Genomic DNA, 6,000 nt, shown 5'->3' with positions numbered 1-6,000 from the left:
TGTGTGTTTTATTAAACCCAAAGGCAATATGAAGAGTTGGTTGGAGAATGGGTTTTGTGGTGAGACAGACTTGGTTTTGTCACATGCGCTTGCCATTCTAATCAGGCAAGTTATTTTTCTGTGCTTGGGTTTCCGCATCTGTAGTGTACATATTTTATGTGTTTGTCTATTCACTCACTCACTCACTCACTCACTCACTCACTCATCATTCGTGCATTCATTCATTCCTGAGCACCTCCTCAGCATGTGCAAAATGCAGAAAACACAATGGCAATGGCAGATGTGCAGCTGGCATGATGTACAGATTGCACAGTAATTCTGGGGTGCTGAGCCCCAAAGCCTGAATAGAAGTTAGGCAGCACATGAGAGGTTGAAGGAAGGATGTTAAAAGTGGGGGTGAATGAAGGCCAAGAGACAGGGTTCAGGACCTGAGAATGTCAGTAGTGCTGAGACACTGAGTTTCAGGCGGGGAGGAATGAGAATTAAGCACTGGGGAGAGGTACCTGAGTAGATTAGGAAGGGTGTTGAAAACCATGTTAAAATGTTCAGAGTATCCTAAGAGTGACAATAGCACTTCCCAAACAGTACTTTCCACAGGGACGAGAGTCCAGGGGGATGCCTGAGTGTTCTGGTCCCTTCCAGAAGATTAACAATGCACATTAGTATCTATTATTATTGTTCAATAAAGAATTCTGTTTCACATTTGTTTGGTAGCTTTCCCAAACCTCATGAATGTTTTTAAGAAATTAATCTCTTATGAACTGAGACCCCCGAGAACCTGCTTGGGGGAAATGATGAGAAATGGGAGGCATTTCAAGATTGTAAGCTGGGGCCCAACATAACCTTATTTGCAGTTTATAAATATATAGTAATGCCCACCACATATGGATCACCAGGTATTCTTCAAAGCACTTAACTAATTTAACTGATTTTAATTCTTATGACAAGTCCATGAGGTAGGTATTTTATTTTTTACATCGTTAAAATGAGAAAATCAAGGCATAAATGAACTGGGTAATTTCCTAAGTTTATGGAACTAGTTGTAAATGGAGGGCCTTGATCCAAGTTTCCCTTTTTTATTAGGACACCAGTCATTGGGTTAGGCCCATCCTGATGACCTCAATTTATCTTTACTACCTCTGTGAAGACCTTATCTCCAATTAAGGTCACATTCTGAAATACTGGGGGTTAGGGCTTCAGCATATGAATTCAGGGGGCATGCAATTCAACCCATAATTTGGTAATAACACCATGAACATCAGTCATCTATATGGAGGAAGCCCCTGGATTCCCACCTCACTTAATACTCAAAAATCATTATCTGAAAGATTGAAGACTTAAGTATGGAAGGCAAGAATATTAAAATGTTTAGAATATCTTTATAAACTGGGAAAAACTTTTAAAATGTGACACCAGGGGTGAATTGCTGGGAAGGTGGCAGAGTAGGAGGACCGAAGCTCACCGTGTCACATGGATACAACTAGATAACACCTACATCGCTGTAAATAGCTCAGAAGACAACTTGAAGATTGGCAGAACAAACTTCACAACTAAATGTAGAGAAAAGGCCACATCAAAAAGGGTAGGAAGGGTGAGGTGGGGGTGGGGGGAGGGACTCACGGGTGTAGCGAGGGAACAGAAACAGACCATCATACCAAGGAGCTTGCACAGGGAAGATGAATCCCCATAACATTTGGCTTTGAACACCAGAGGGGCTGGATTTCTTGAACTCTTACAAACAGTAGGACTTAAAACATGGAATTTTAAAAATCAGTGGGCTTGACTCTGGGAGAGAGGAGAAGGCAAGAGGAAACTGATTCCCTGCCCCTAAAGAGACAGTACCATAGCCCTTGGAGAGGCAGCACAGAGGTAGCAGTTTGATAAATGCCTAGGGCATATGAGAAGGAGAGTTATTTACTAATCTCAGAGCATCTCTCAGAAGGACAGAGATTGTTGGGAGACTTCTTCAGGAATAAAGGAGCTGGTGGCTGCCATTTTCCACCCCCCTGCCCAGCATAAACATATAGGCACCTAAGGGAACCAGTGTGGCACTGACATTCTGTATCTAATTTGCTGACACCATGCCTCCCACCTCCTGCTGTGCTTCATTGAGTCTGTCTCATTCAGCCAGGCCTGTCTTGGTCCCAGTGCTGTGGGTCCCCATTCTCAAAAAACAAGTGCAAATCTTTCTAACGCCACATCCTCTGACATGTGCACTTTGCGGGTCTGTCCCCCCCCTCCCCAATGTGGCTGGCCTCAGTCTTGGCAGTGGCAATGGCAGGTCCCCTCTTACAGAGGACCAGCATGCAAACCTTACTAAAATGGTGTGCCCTGCCCCGATGCATGTTTTGGATACACCCCCTTCAATATGCTCTTAGTTGGAGCCCATCCAAACCAGGGCCAGAAGACTGGCAGTGTACAAGCAGCCCTGACAGTGGCCAGTACCACTCAAAGGTGACTCCTGCTCTGGGGAGAAGGAAAGATAATCGCACACACCCGTCAGACTATGGCCCCAGCAGTGAGCTGGGGGAAGACAGCTGATTGCAGGTCTTACCCATCAATGAATGTTTCTCCGAGGACAACACAGGGAAAGTGCCTTGCAGTTTGGGTGCTACTGCATCTCTAGCAAATTCCTGTTCTACTCAACGCAAGCCCAAAGCAGCCCAAACTGGTCCATTAGCACCACAGGGACAAAGCATTGCCCACAACAAGCAAAGAGAGCCACTATAGATGCTTGGACTTGAAGGAAAAATCAGCTCAGCCACAATAGCAGGGCACATGCAACCCACATAGTACACTTCTCTGAAATCCCAGGTTCTGGTAAACAGGAGATGCTGTACTGCAGGACACCACAGGACATCTTCTTCATAAGGCCATTACTTTCAAGAGCAGGAATCATAGCTGACCTTCCTAATGCACAGAAACAGAGATACAAAATGAGGAGACAAAGGATTAAGTCCCAAATGAAAGAATAGGATAAAATCACAGCAAGAGACCCAAGCAAAATAGAGATATATAATATGCCTGATAGGAAATTTAAAGTAATGATCATAAAGATACTCACTGGACTTGAGAGGAGAGTGGAGGACATCAGTGAGACCCTTAGCAAAGAGATAAAATAGGATCAATCAGAGATGAAAAAACACAATAAATAAAAATAAAAATAAGCTAGATGGAATAAATATCAGACTAAAGGAGGCAGAAAAACAAATCAGTGACCTGCAGGACAGGGTAATGGAAAGTAATTACACTGAGCAGGTTAGAGAAAAAAAATTATACAAAATGAAAATAGATTTAGGGGACTTAGTGACATCATCAAATGTAATAACATTCACATTACAGGAATCCCAGGAGGAGAGGGAAGAAAAAAGAGGGCAGAAGATTTATATGGAGGAATAATAGCTGAAGACATCCCTAACCCGGGGAAGGAAACAAAAATCCAGATCTAGGAGGCACAGAGAGCCCCCAAAAAGATCAACTCAAGGAGGTCCACACCAAGACACATAGTAATAAAAATGGCAAAAAGTCATGACAAAGAGAATTTTAAAAGCAGCAAGAGAAAAGAAAATGGTTACATATAAAAGATACCCTATAAGACTATCAGGAGACTTTTTAGCAGAAACTTTGTAGGCCAGAGGGTGTACCATGATATATTTAGTGCTACAGGAAGAAAGAAAAGAGGACTCAAATAAACAAAATCATAAATGAAAGAAGGGAAATAACAACTGACACCAGAGAAATACAAATGATTATAAGAGAATATTGGGAAAAATTATATGCCAACAGTTTGGACAACCTAGAAGAAATAGGTAAATTCCAAGAAACATATAACCTTCCAAAACTGAATTAGGAAGAAATAGAACATTTGAATAGCCCAATTACCAGCAATGAAATTGAATCAGTAATCAAAAAACTCCCAACAAACAGAAGTCCAGGACCATATAGCTTCACAGATGAATTCAACCAAACATTTAAAGAAGAGTTAATACCTATTCTTCTCAAACTATTCCAAAAAAGAGAAAAGAAAGAAAAGCCCATATTCATTCTATGAGGCCTGCATTACCCTGATATCAAAACCGGATAAAAACACCACAAAAAAGGGAACTACAGGCTAATATCTCTGATGAACATAGATGCAAAATTCCTCAACAAAATACTTGCAAATTGAATCCAGCAATACATTAAAAAAAATCATTTACCAAAGTCATGTGGGATTTATTCCTGAGATGCAAGAGTGGTTCAGTATTTATAAATCAATTGATGTGATACATCATATCAATAAGAGAAAGGATAAAAACATGTGATCATTTAAATAGATGCAGACAAAGCACTTGACAAAGGATAGCATCCATTCATGATAAAAACCCTCAATAATGTAGGTTCAGAGAAAAAATACCTTGAAATAATAAAGGCCTTAAATGAAAAACTCATGGCTAACATCATACTCAATGGGGAAAAAACTGAGAGCTTTTCCCTTGAGGGCAGGAACAAGACAAAGATGTCTACTCTCATCACTGTTATTCAACATAGCGCTAGAAGTCCTAGCCACAGCAATCCGACAAGAAAAAGGAATAAAATGCATCCAAATTGATAAGGAAGGAAGAAATGAAACTTTCATTATTTTCAGATGACATGATAGTACATATAGAAAACCCTAAAGACTCTGCCAAAAACTGCTAATAATAATAAACTAATAAATGAAATAAACTAATGAATAAACTAATAAATGAATTCAGTAAGGTCATAGGAACAAAATCAGTGTACAGAAATCCAATGCATTTCTATATACTAATAATGAAGCAGCAGAAAGGGAAATTGAAAAAACAATCCCATTTACAATTGCACCAAAAATAATAAAATACCTAGGAATAAACTTAACTAAGGAAGTGAAAAATCTGTAGTCTGAACACTATAAAACATTGATGAAAGATATTAGAGCAGACACAAAGAAATGGGAACACATTCCATGGTCATGGACTGGAATAGCAAATATTGTTAAAATGTCTATATTACCTAAAGCATTCTACAGATTTAAGGCAATTGCTATCAAAATACCAACAACATTTTTCACAGAACTAGAAAAAAACAATCCTAAAATTTGTACGGAACGACAACAGACCTCCCAAATCACCAAAGCAGTCTTAAAAAAGAAAAATATATCTGGACTTATTACAATTCCAGATTTCAAGTGATATGACAAAAGTGTAGTATTCAAAACAGTATGGTACCGACACAAAAATAAACACACAGAAAAATGAAGCAAAGTAGAAAGCCTAGAAGTAAAGCCATGATTATATGGTGAATTAATCTTTAACAAAGGAGGCAAGAATATGCAATGGGAAAAAGACAGTCTCTTCAACAAATGTTGTTGGGAAAACAGACAGCTACATGCAAAAGAATGAAACTGGACCACTTTTTTACGTCCTTAGTAAAAATAAACTCAAAATGGACTAAAGACCTACATGTGAGACCCGAAACCATAAAAATCCTAGGAGAGAGCATCTGACATCTGCCATAGCAACATTTTTCTAGATATGTCTTCTCTGGCAAGGGAAATAAAAGCAAATAAGCTATTGGGACTTCCTCAAAATATAAAACTTCTGCACAGCAAGGAAATAATAAAAGTAAAAGGCAACCTCTGGAATGGGAGAAGATATTTGCAAATGACATATGCAATAAAGGGTCAGTTTCCAAAATACATAAAGAATTTCTACAAGCCAAGACACAAAAAACAAATAATCCAATTAAAAATGGGCAGAAGACATTTCTCCAAAGAAGACATACAGATAGATGGCCAGGGGACACATGAAAAGATGCTTAACATCACTCATCATTGGGGAGATGCAAATCAAAAGCACAAGGAGATATCATCTCATACCTGTTAGAATGACTAAAATCAGAAACACAACAAGCAAGTGTTGGTGAGGACATAGAGGAAAAGGAACCCTCGTGCATTTTTGATAGGAATGCAAACTCATACAGCTTGTGGAAACAGGATAG

This window comes from Vulpes lagopus, chromosome 3 (genome assembly GCF_018345385.1).
Source record: "Vulpes lagopus strain Blue_001 chromosome 3, ASM1834538v1, whole genome shotgun sequence".
NCBI lineage: Eukaryota > Metazoa > Chordata > Mammalia > Carnivora > Canidae > Vulpes > Vulpes lagopus.
Note: the sequence above shows the minus strand (reverse complement) of the source record.